This window comes from Lonchura striata, chromosome 2 (genome assembly GCF_046129695.1).
Source record: "Lonchura striata isolate bLonStr1 chromosome 2, bLonStr1.mat, whole genome shotgun sequence".
NCBI lineage: Eukaryota > Metazoa > Chordata > Aves > Passeriformes > Estrildidae > Lonchura > Lonchura striata.
This window is the reverse complement of record NC_134604.1, coordinates 89239905-89253199: the sequence shown is the minus strand read 5'-3', so window position 1 is coordinate 89253199 and position 13295 is coordinate 89239905. Positions and strand designations below refer to the sequence as shown.

At 43.0% G+C, this 13295-nt stretch overlaps 1 protein-coding gene across 1 annotated transcript in view; it reads left to right on the top strand.

Moving 5' to 3' along the window:
- Positions 1 to 3505: 3505 nt before the first annotated feature.
- Positions 3506 to 13295, top strand: part of FHL2 (four and a half LIM domains 2) — a 55739-nt gene continuing 45949 nt past the window's right edge. Inside the window, exon 1 of the mRNA XM_021538138.2 lies at positions 3506 to 3589. The gene's annotated coding sequence lies outside the window, so the exon portion shown is untranslated. The remainder of the gene's footprint in view (positions 3590 to 13295) is intronic.

Sequence of the window (13295 nt, the reverse complement as noted above, 5' to 3'; positions counted from 1 at the left end):
TCTAAGTTGTGAGCTCTCTGTGGTGTTAGACGAGATCTTTTTGTGGAAAAACCCACAGATATGTACCATGCCCTCTGGCCACCTCTGTTAACTCCTGTACTAGTTTTTGTCTTGGAAGTAAATGGTTGGAAACACAGAGACTCAGCCTGAAACCTTCTGACCATGGAGAAAGCTTTCTGTGATACCACAGATTTTCTTTCTATGGTGACTCCAGCTAGAAGATCCTCTCCCACTTTCACTAGTAGTTTCCAATGCCACATTCTCACTTGTGCTGCTACATTTTTTTGGGGGGGAGCACATGCTGAACCAAGCAGGAGAACAAGCTGGGTTATATTATGATTTTTTAAAGAGTATTTTGAGGTGGCTCAGTGGCTTCAGTACAGACCCAGGCAGGGCTGTACTCACCCATCTGAGCCAGCTCTGTCCTGTGTTGTGGTAGCAGAGGTGGGCATCTGGGGGGTCATGCAGGAGGAGAGTTTTGGAGAGATGGAGTAGGTTTTGTTGACAGTGGTGTAGCCATGGGGAGAGTTATCCATGGAAACACGCACCATACATTGAAAAGACCAGCTAGATTTGCCACCTACGAATGCCACTTTGTGAAGGGACATTAATATGTCAGTGAGCATAGGAATGGCTTTAGGAGACTGGAAAAAGGCAAATTAATTGCTTCAGGAAAAGTTTCTCAAAGTTTTCCTTTCTTTTTGAAATCAAGATACACCATACAGGAGGTGAGGCACTTGGCACTATGGTTTAGGGGTGATTATAGTGATGTTAGGTTGATGGTTGGACTAGCTGATCTTGGAGATCCCTTCCAGCCTTGATGATTCTTTCATTCTGTGACAGAAGTCTAAGCTTGTAAGACAGACAAGCTTTCAAGCACACTCTCTAGTAGTACATCTTCATGCAAGGGGAAGGTGTGAGGCTTACCTGAGCCTGAATACCTGGGCTGGCTTAACCCAGACATCTTTTCACACATTGGCAAGGGAGATTGTGATGTAGAGTACAGCTTCATCTGGAGCATACCCCGGGAGAAATTAGCACTGGCAGTACAACTAACCTTCAGGCTTATCTCCACATGAGGCTGAGTTGACAAATGACAATCACACCTTTGCTGCTTTTTTATCAGTGACAATTTAACCATCCCTTTTTATTTGCCTGATATTGTGGAAAATGACTGATTCCTCAGGAATGTGGTGGTCACTGGGAGTGCTCAGGGCTGCATTCTGGGGACAGAAAGCAGGGAAACTGAAGCAGCTAGAGTATGACAGATTACTGTCATAATCCTAGGTTACAGGCTTACTGTCATAACCCAGGTTACAGCTACCACCTTAAGAGGCAGTATCTGTGGGCCCAAAATAAGACAGATGTAGCCTGACAGGTTAGATATGGGACACAGGTAACTCCTGCTGGTTCTTTCATTTGTCTTTGTGGGTGAAGTTTCTCTATCATCATTTACAAATGTCATATGTGACCTTCTATACATCTCAGATCTACACTCTGGTTCCCCACCATGTGCCTGTAGCTATTAACTTCAGTTCTAAAGTGCTGAAGAGCTGTAACAGGCATTTCTGTGATACATATGAATGTCTGAAATCCTGGGCCCCAAAGTTGTTTATTTTTAGGATAGATATGCTTGGCTCCTGCTTCTGAAGCAGGCACTCCTCCATCACAGTTGTGGCCATTGCAACCCATGCTCAACTCACACAAGTTTAGGTTTTCTGCTCTCCTTGATAGAAGACGTAATATGATGGAACAAGAATTATCTGTTTGCAGTAGAGGAGAACTGCAAACAGAGGGTTATTTGTCATACAGGAGAAGGAATTGTGAGGGCAGACTTGGCCATCAGCAGACCTGGCAGGGATGGCCCTGCTGGCACACTGCCATGCCTTAACAGGGTTACAGAAGAGAGAGATGCAGATGCCTCCTGCTGCAAGAGCCAGACCTCACCTGGATGTGTGGCTATAATATGGTCTCAACAGCTCTGGGGAGTTAGTTATTGCAGGGCTGATGACTGGTGAAGAATGCAGACTTTTTTCCAGGATATGAAGTCTTGCACTGTATTAACCGACCATTCAGATAACATAAAATCATATTTTAAAATCATTGAAGCATATAGATAGAGGTGATTTCATTTGTTTCAGAATAAAATGTACTGAAGGGTGACAAAAATCTCCAGTAAAACACTAAAACCTCCAGCAGAGGCCTGAGGGTTGTTAAATCACACCCAAAGGTGGGGGGGGGGGGTGTTAGAGCTCCTGCTCGGAGCATTACTTCACTGTGGAGAGCCACCTGCCTATGGTCTGAAAGGAAAAGAGCTGTGACCAAATGTGAATAACTCAGATTCATCCTCCCAGATTCATCTTTCAGACCACCCTATACTTTTACTTGAGGGTCCTCAGGCTTAGTGTCAACAGCTAAAGGACAACAAGTGTTTGAGTTTTGCTGGGCAGTGGCTTCCAAATTATGAAACTGATTTCCCTGGAATCAATTCCTAAAGTCTTAGCACGTGTCTAAGACCCTGGGCCAGAAAACAATTTAAACATGTGTGAATGCCCATTGGCTGAAACATGCCATGAGTTCTCAGTGCTGAGAACAGGCTTTTGTCTCTTCCTAGGACTGTTGGATCATGGGCTCAAAAAGCAAGGTAGGGAGCTGATCCCAGAGGGGCAGTGGGATGGGCAAGGATCCAAGTGCTAAAAATACAGTGGCCTCCTTGACCTGCAAACAGAAAACATTTCCTCCCATTCACTCGGTACAACTTTGGTGCTGGGTGAGCCTTATGTGGGGAAAGAGGCCACCACTTTCTGCAGGGACAGCAGGGACAGCAGTGATGAGGATGCAGAAGGAGGGCATCCTTGCAGAGAGCTGTGGCTGCCAGTCTGGTAAGTAAGTGTATGGCACTGTTTTCCCATTAAATCCCTATTAACTCAGTTTTAAAGGAGAGCCTGTGCAAGCGTGTGTTGTAGAGAGGCTCCTCGAGGCAGCTCAGGTAAGCAGTATGCTTTATAAATTCTGCTTTTAGTGTCTCTTTTTTAAGATTCTGCTAACTTAACAAATAAATCACATTTTTTAATATAAGTGAGATTGAGATTTATTTAAACTAGAGAATGGTTGGAAATTCAGGTTTTGATTATTATTTTTCCTCTGTACTTCAAATTAAGCGTGGGCTATTAATGGCAACACAGAAGTTCTTGTGTAATGCAGTTTAAGCTGGGTGCTTTAAACCATTTAAACATAGAGGATCACATTCACCTTTCTACAAAGCCACTAAAGTGATAGGAAATAATATTTAAATATTTTTTTCAGACCAAAACATTTTCATTAAAATTAATATAGTATGTTTATAAGCCAAACTAATTTTGCAATAAATGGTTTAGTGTATTTAGTACAGAGTATTTATATGGTTACAGATAAAGCAAATGCATCATTTTGCTAGCTATTAAAAATACTTAATAATTTCAGTTGGAGTACTCAGCTGTAAGAGCTGTTTTCCATTTCAGTGAACTTTATGCTGTGGAGAGGAAAGAAATGATTTCTCCACATGGCTGAGCATCAGGTTTCTTTGAGCATGGAAGCAGGCTTGTAAAGGGTAGGTGTTTATGCTTGCTTGTTTCCATCGAGAGTGTTCTCTGACATGCAAATGACCTTCCAGCTGCTAGCAGGCTTTAAGCAGATCTCCTTTAAAACCTTCTGCTGCAAGCCCATGTCAGCTCAGGCCAGCATGTGCATGGATTAGCTTTGTTTTAGCAGGCAGAGTTGTAGTTCCTTTAGTGCTGTGCTGCCACAGCTGGGTGAAAACCACTCAGTGGCAAAAGGGGAAAACTGTATAAATTATGTGCAGATCACAGGCTCTCTTGCCCTTTTCCCTCTCTGAATCCAGCTCCACCAGGGATGATTTCCACTTGAAGGCTGACTTGGAGCAACACTTTCTGAAGTAGTCTTTATAGTTAATATCTGGGAGGTTTTGTCCTGTTTTCTTTAGCAGTGCTCACTGTCTAAAATAGTGAGGATGTTTAAAAAGTGAGAATGTCCCTACACTTTTGAGTAAGCTGAGTGGTGCTTTGGGCGAGGTGATTCACTCAGCCAAAAAAACAGACACATTTTTGAAAAAAAATTATCTCTGCCTAGCAGGAGAAGTAGTTCATGGGTAAGAATGAGCAGCCAAGACCAGGATAAGGCAGTATTTATCTAAGCCATCTGATAATAGTTAACTAAAAGATGCCTGGCAGATGGCATGTTAAAACTGACCAGAGTATAATCTGGAGTGAAGAGAGAGGGAAGAGAGAAAAGCCAAAAGGAAGAGAGGAGGGAGAAGACTTGTATCCATCTGGAGTTTCACCCAGGATGGCTGAAACATTAATTTTTGGGCAGCTATACATGTTCCTGCTTCATAGAGTCTCTGAGGTATAACAGGAGGTACCTGGGGAGCACAGGGAGCCCCTCCCCAGTGCCCTACACTCCAGTCACACCTGTACAACAAATAGCTCTCCTGTCATGTCACCATTCATCTATGCAAAAATGACTGAGCGGATGTTTTGAGGGACAGCTAATGTTGCAGTGCATTGCTGAAAGGAAATCTACCCATGACAGCATTGCATAGTTGAACACCAGGCTTCCATAAATAATTAGGAAGGCAAATCTTTGCCTTTTATCTTTGTCACAGTGACTGGAATGCACCTCACTACCTCCAGTGATTACAATTCATGCAGCACTAAAACCACAAGGTATGCTTTTCACATGCCTGATGTACACCCCTCCACCCACCAGCATTGCTCATAAATGTCCCTTTTTTTCCAAAGATACCAGGACCCACTGGCAAAACTCGGAGACTCACCAAGTATTGCTTGAAACAACAATCTATTGTTAAAAAAGAGGAGCTCTTCACAAAAGACATGTCTGATAGGTCCAAGGAGTGACTGGTGAACTAAAGTATTTGGAATGTTTGTGTTGTGAGCATGATGGAAGAAAGGGTTCAGAATAATATTTTGTAGGCAGTAAGAAGTTTCAGTAGGAACTTTGCTCCACTAAAAAGACAAATACTGATAGAATCCAATTTAAACTAGGTGCTGTATTTATTACCATTAATAGCAGTTTTTATAATAATAGCAATAATCATAACAGCAATAATCAATCAATGTGGGATGGGCAGCCAGCAGCAGGGAAGTGAAGATGTAAGGTGATTGAGGATGAGTCCTAGACCACTCCCATTGTCTTGTGGTGTGTGTATGCTAAACTTTCAAAATAACTGGTACCAAGAAGAGGAATTTTGATAATGGCTACCAGCTTCCATGGAAAAAAAAAAATCTTTCTTATCTCTGCATGTCTCCACCTATGGTGCCACCACTGGTTGTTCTCTCTAAGTACCTACAACACAGCTGGCCAGATGTTCTTCACTCCTTTGGCCTTTATCACAGCACAGGGGTTGAGAGGAAAACCTTGAAAGGGTTTTATTCCAAATCAGTCTGGCACACTGTGGAAATGCACATAGCAGGGTGTTAATGCTGTCTAACCTAACCTGTCCAGGCATCTGTCCATACCCCTACTTGAGCTGCCTCTGGCCCAACTTCTGGAGGCCTCCATTAACTGCAGGACTCATGAAGTTTTTTTTATGGATTGAGCTAAAGATCTGAGTCAGGTATGAGCAGAAAAGGCTGACACAGTTCAGAAAGGCTGTTGAATAAGAACAAGATAACATTTTGTCAGGACATGTGTCAGAAATTGTATGTCTGCAGCTGATCTTGCCCAGGGGCAGAAGATCCAGCTTTGTTTTTCTGTGAATCTGTGGTGTTCAGTGAGTCCCATGGTCAGAAGGAGGCAAGCTGGAGGAAATCACACAGAACCTGAATTTCTCAGGGAGTTATAACAGCTTAGGAAAAAAAAGATAGCTTTGGGAAAATGTGAAGAATAGCAGAAATTTAAATTTTGAAACTTGCCTGAGGCATCACTTCTGGAAAAACCAAGTTGATACAGCAAGTAGTGGCTTGATGTGGCGTTATTCTTATATCTCTGTGATGTTCATTTTCAATAGAAGATGGTGCTAAGTGAGGAGGGAAGTGTGTATTTTTTGCTACAAAATTCAATGCCTTTATGACAGACCCTCATGAAAGGCTTTGGCAAACCTTGTCCTTGTGCCTGGCACAAACTGTACTGAACAGAGCGTATAAAGTCACAGGTAAGATTTTTGCCTTCAGCTATTTGCAAGCAGAGTTGGTTTAACATAGAGCAATTTGGATGAATTAGAGAGTTTAAAATGCTTCCCATCACCTTATCCTCTACTGCTCTGTCTCTCTGCCTGCAGAACTATTTTTATGGCCAGATCCTTATCTGACCTCTTTAAAAACCTTGGTGCAAGGGGTCAGACTGGTAGGCACTCATGTCTGCAGAAGTTTATCTGCTTGTGGCATCAGTCAATGTCTCATCTCTTAGGTTGCCACTGAAATTGTGCTAAGGTTGTTTGCTGATTGGAGAATATAACTTAAAGGTTGGCTGTTTAAAACATAGATGGCCTGGGCCATATGGGCAGTTTGGTGACTATTCAGAGATCATGCACAATTCTTCAGCCTGACCAGAAGCAGAGGGTTATTATTCAGAGACCTACAGTGTTACCAGGTAAAGTGCCTCATATGGGGACAAAATCACTGAAACAGGGCTTTGTGTGAAACTGTGCAGTCAAGGAGCAGGAGAAGGACCACTCCTGTCATGTGCAATTCCACTGCCAATAGCAATTTCACTGCTAGAAGGGAGCCAGTCCTATCCTCCTTTCTGAGAAGAGATTAATCTACTGAATCAGAGATATTTGCTCATGCACTGGAGGAACAGGGAAAGGGAAAAAACTATTTACTGAGCTCTGATCTTTGTCACCTGTAGAATATGTATATTTTCACCTGGAGTATAAGGCAGGATACTCACATTTTTTACCACCTTGCATTTGGGCCTTGATTCAGAGATGTTGGAAACTTTCCACTGACTTCAGGGGACTTTGGATCATGTCCAAAACTACCCAACAGCCTGGAAGGGCAAGAAAGATAAACTGACTCTGCTGGAGAGATCCAGGAAAAGACTTCAACAGAGATAATTAGAATACTGTGGCATTTAGGGAATTTTGGGGTTTTGTTTTTCTTGTTTGGTTGGATTTTGATTCCCCATAGCAACTCATAGTCTAATGCCTGGATTATTTTTGCTGTTACATTTCTCTTCCTGTTTTGATTTCTAAGGAGGACAGCCCTCAGGGCTTTTGGCTGCAGGGCCCGTCAGGCAGCTGAAATGGAGCAGCAGGAGCTCCTGCAGAGAGATGCAGTCCATGGCTCAGCTGCAGGGCCAGGGAAAGCAGGAAGCACTGGGGCAGGATGAGATCACAGAGCTGTCCCAGATGTCCCCAACCCAGAGCCATGCTGGGCAGATGCTGCCATGAGGGGAAGAAGGTGGAATGGGGTGACTCCTGAGCCCACAGACTCACAGGAGAGTTTACAAATCCATGGCAGCCCTTGTGATTGTCCCAGGAGCTGATGAGCAAAATCGCAGGAAAGGCAGATGTTTGATTTGGGCTAACAAGAGCTTGTGATTTGTTTTAGTCTGGGCCTGGTTCAAAGTCAGTCATTATAATCTGGGTTGTGTTCTGAACTGAGGCTGAACTGAGCTTTGCTTTTCCATTTTTGAGAAAGCCCAAAGAGCAGCCTCCTACTGTGAAAGCCCTATGAGCCAAGCTGCTGATGTGAAACAAGTCTCACATTTGTTTCCTTTCACATCTTTTGGTTTAGAAGAACACACATGCACTTAACACACACCCTAAAAATAAAATCCTCAGAAGAGTTTGAAAATCAAGATTTTTATTTTTTAGTGACTGCCTCTAGCAGCCTGCTTTTATGATCTTGCCTTAGAACTAACAACACACAACTGATCAGCCTTAAAAACAAAAAAGGAGTTTTCACACCTTGCTACTTCTAAGATAAAATGCCTTTTAATGGCTTTTCTACTAATTAGCTGCCATGACTTCCCAATGTCTTGGTAGAGGCTCTTTTTAATTTATGTCAATATAATCAAGAAGGATTATGGTCTTTTATTCAAAGTGTGTTGATAAGGGATAAGCAAACATAGCAGTGCTGCCTTCCTCCCACTAACAGCCACCTCCAGCTGTGCCACTTCGAATATCAGATCTGCTGTGCCACACACCTGCCTGGGCAGGAGCTGCCAGGAGGGACTGAGGATGAGGAGACCACTTGGTAGGACTGAAGTGGCCTGGAGGATGGAGCAGAAGGTTATTGCTACAGCCCTGTCACAGAATTATCTGCTGCTAAAGCACAGCAGAAAGCTCAGTGAAGACCACACAGGGTAGCTCACCACCTGGGATACAGAGAAATGATAAATCTTTCTCAGAGGTGGAGAGTTTGTGCAATTGCCACAATCTCCCTCACAGCTCTCTTCTTTCTCATAGGATAGCTCTTCAGTTTGGGTGAGGTGAAAATAAACATAATGCCAGTAAAGAAAAAAGCCAAGTATAAATTAATGAAGCCAAACCTTCCTAGCTGTGGTTAGTCTCTAAGCATCTCCCTGATCTAGACTTTGTCAACAGTAAGCCCAGTTTTTGTGCTTTCCCCCTTACAAATGGCTTTGCTCATGCAGTACCAAGCACTGGCTGGCCTAGTATCTGCAGTGGTTATTGAGGGGATACACACAACTTCAGTCAAGAGTAACAAATCATCTGGAACACACCCTTGGAAGCCTATTTTAAAATAAACATTTACAGCCTCAGTTCTTCAGCAGTCCACAACAGGACCAGCCTAATGCCATAGCCTCAGGATTTGTCAGCTTGGATAAACCTTCATGTCAGCCTCTTGTTACTCTGCAAGCTGTTTGATTATTCCTAGCTATCACAATTATCTGCACCCACATTTTCCATGCACTCTCAATACAACACTCAGATGTTTCAAACTGATAATTTAATTAAATTATGGCCATTACAGTTATTTCAGTTCCAGGAGTATGTGAGGCAAAGATGCTGAGGATAAACACAGCACTTGTGCTTCCAGGGGAGTGGACAGATTCTGTTCTGTGGGAATATGAAGCTTTCAAAGGACTGAATTTCATCAGCCTTTAAATCCTCTAGAAATCATTCTTTTGCATATTTCAAGTGGTAAATTCCAAGATGGACTCCATCAAGTTTCCTTGTGGAAACTTGGTCTTACACATGCAAGTAGAATTGGAGATCAGCTATTCCTCTGTGTTTAAGAAGTAGTTTTACTTTGTTTGGATATCCACTGTGGAGGCAGCAGTGCCAAGACAGCATGCAGCATGACTCACTCCCTTTTTGCTGATCCCTGTAACCAGCAATGTGCATTTTGCGTGCATGTGTGTGTTTGCCTGTCAGGAACATATGCACAGTCTCCCTACAGGCTGGACCTGTAGGGATCGCTGGGCTCCAGGATGGCTTAGATGAATGGAGACGAGAGATCTCTGCAGGCTGCTCTTGGGATGTAAGGTTTATTAGGGATGGAGAAAGGTCCTGCTTGGAGCTGCCAGACGCAGCACGTGGCAAGGCCTGAGGGGATGGGGGAGGGGAGAGACAAGGGGTAAAGAGGATGCTCTAGGAGAAGGTGGAAGTTCTAAGAGGGGGGAAGATCCAAGAGGGCGTCTGGCCCCTCAGAGACCCCTTATCAGGGGGCTTCAAGGTAGGCTGGAACAAGGCTTGGGCCAATGGGGTCACAGACACTTGATGTTTCAGGGGAGGGTTACAGGTGTGGGGTGAACCATACATTTTGGGGGTTGAGATGGAACAGTCCACTTGACTTTTGGACTTATCTGTAGATAAGGGTATTATCCAGCCAGTAGGGGGGGATTGTTTTCATCCTGGCTGTACTATTGTGAATAATTATATTTATCCATCCTTCCCAACATGGACCCATGCACACAGAGCTGCAGCAACCTCATCTGCATCCTAAAGGTCATGAAGTTGAGCCAACTCTAGCACCCTGAATTTGATGGAGATCCTTGCTGAGGCACTTTTCCAGCTTTCCAGAGATAAAGACTGTGTCCCAAGAAGACTTCCTTTACAAGTCTCATTACCAACTTTCACAATATCTCATGCAACTTGTGAAGAAGCAAATGGTTACCTCTGGTTTTGTATCTTTTGTAAGAGAACAGTCCACCCCTTTACTGAACTGTGGCTTATATGGGAATGGAATGATAGTGGCTTGCAGTTATACTTAAATCACTCCTACCACAAGACAGACTTGAAGATAAAGTAAGGAATGAATTTATTCAGGAATCCAAAGATCAGCATTACAATCTCCTTATTTAGAGGCAGCTGTGCATAAAGAAAAGAAAACTTACAGCTGCAGACAGATTATTTTGTTATCTCTTTTATGCTGTTGAAATGCTCTCAGCATGCTTACATACCTTTCAGCTTGAAACTTGTCTTTAAGCAAGGCCTGGTCCACAGCATGTATTTCATTGAAGGGATGTTTCTTAAAGAGGTATGCATGTCCTTGCACACCTCCTTTCTCCCCTGGGCTATTTCACTCCCACATATGCCATTGCCTGAGCTGGGAAGCATTTATGCCTGCTGGATAGGTGTGTTCTTCTGCCCAGACAAAATATCTTGGTTCTTACCATCACGCATGCTGATTGTGAAGGACAGCTTCTCCTGAAAGGCAGAGCAAGATTCAGACCTCCTTGTATTAATTTTTTTATATAGTGAAAACACCAGGTGGTATATGTGAATAAGCTAAAAATCATAGTAGATATACATGTAGTTAATCAGATCTTTACTGTATTGAGACAAGAATTAATGGCAATCTAATTATTTCAGGGTGAAAATGACATAAACAGGCTTAGCATGAACTCTGCCCATGCAGATGGGCAAGATGGCATCCTCTTCCTCAGTGTCGATGTACTGGATGAGAGATTTCTGAAAAACATTAAAACCAGAAGTAGTTTATCATACTCCATATTCTATTAACACAATTTTATTTTTCGTCTGTTCTCCAAAATCCTGGATTCATATTAGCCAATGCATCAAGCAGTCCCATGTTTAATTTTCATATGGGATAGTGGTGAAAATCCTCACTTGCAAAGTTTCAAAACTGGTCTTTGATGGCAAAAGTTTTTACTTTTGTGAGTACTGGAGATACCCTTGCAATGGTCACATGAACAGGAGGAATAATCTTGGGTTGCTCAACATTAACGTGATCACATCTCTGTGAAAAACAGTTTTGACTTAGAAAATAACTTTTGTTTTTTCACAAGCAATGCTGCCTGGACAGTGTTATATAGAATGGTTGTCCTCAATAAGATCCTGGCATTCCTATTTCCAGAGCTACCAAGAAAAAGCTGGGTGATTTGAGCTGCTGACATGTTTGAAAAGGAGCAGAACTGCTCTAGTCACATTAAGAGATGATGCAAGTAATTTTTTTTTCATCATGGCAGCAAAGGTCCTACATGAGAAAGGCTTCTCAGTTCAGTCCTCTAACACAACTGTGCCAGAAAGGATACTTTGAGAGCTGTATTTCTGGGATCCCCTGGCCTTTCCCTACCACACTTTCTCCTCCTTTCTCTACCACACTTTCTCCACCTTACTCTACCACACTTTCTCTTCCTTCTCCTTTTACTCTTCAGAGAGCTTCTCCTCTTCATCATCACCAATGCCATCGTTAATATCTGTCAATAGTCAATATCTGGTTTTCTTAAAATTTGATTTCCAGAAGGCAAAGATGTCCCATGGGCCCTTCCTGACACAAAAGATCAAGACCAGAGCGGGATCAGAGTCAGAGAATCCTCAGGTCTGGGATCCAGTCTTTAGGATTTGTTGAGATGATATGCAGAACCGAATGGTCTAAATGCATTTCAGCATACAAGGCAGAGATAACAACTTCTTTTTCTTTCTACTTGTTAATCTCCCTTAGTTCTAGACTCATCAATGCCAGGAGATCTTTCTATTCATTTTTCTTTATATCTGGCAACTACTGAAACTATTCAGGCCCAGGTTCAATTTCAAAGTAGTGGTGATGCCTGTGGCTCATGCAGAGACTCAGAAAAACGCTTTCTCAATACACTCTAGCAAAAGAGCAGATTCTTCCTAAAACACAGAAAGAAGCATTGCTGTCTGCTGAGCAGGAGCCAAGTTTAGCATGATCACAGATCAAAGAAAGCTGTGAACCTCTCATCTCTATATCAGCAGGGTGCTGTCCAGAATGCTCAGTATATGTGCCCAAAAATTCAATGGCAGATATGTTTACAGAAGAGTTTTCCAAGAGGCACTTGGGTTGCACTCAGCAGCTGCCCTTACTGCTGTGGCTGGGCATACCTGGCGTGTCTGGGTGATTTATGGATCTCAACTGCTCTCTGCTTGAGACACAGGGGCTGCTCCAGCACGGCGAGGAGCCATGAAACAACAGCTGCAACAGATGGCCACAGCTCCTGCTCCAATTTGGATGGCCACAGCTCCCCCCCAGTTTGGCACACTCTGCCAAAACGGGGTCAGACACAGCGCCTGTGTGGGGCTGGATAGGTGAGGGCTGGATAGGTGAGGAATACCACAGGGACATTTGTCAGTGGCAAACAAAGGGTAATAAACTGCTCCAGGAAAATAAGGTTATATGGGGAGTGAGGTGAATGAGGGAAAGGTGAGAAATGGCAGATGTTTTCAGGAAACATCTGCTAATCCTTGACGGGAAAGAAGTGGTGGGAAAGATGCTAAGGAGGCAGCAATTCAAAGGATTACCCTGCAGTTTTCATGGCTTGAGTGGAGAGGGGAGGATGGAAGACCACACCGCTGACACTGCAGATGTCTGGGGCAGAAAGGAAGCAGGGGAGACATGTGGTATGCCAGCCATAACATGTAAGAGGAAAAGAGGGGTGGAACACGGAATGAAATGCATATAAAATTATGGTAATACTCAGGTGGTCTAGTATTACATTGGATTATGGTTTTCTGAGGTATGCATACAGGCAGCATTAGAAAAAGGTCAGCAAATTCATAGTCAGGATATCTGCAAAAACGGAGTGCAGATTTTGCATGATAAAGACTCTAATCTCACTGTCCTTCAGTCATACTGAATGTAAATGCATCTTTTTAAAGCATAAAATATACACTGTGGGGTTTTTTCCCAAAAAAATTTAATATGAGAGAGCTATTTGTGCATTTTGATCAGTGTGTAAAAATGTAGCTAGTCTTGGCTGAGAAGGCCTATATAGCAGAGATAGGTCATGTCTTTGCTCCACATTCTTTGATTTTGATTTCTGTGCTCTAGAACATGTCTGTCAAGTCTTTCAAATTAATGCATGTCCACAGAGATGATAAT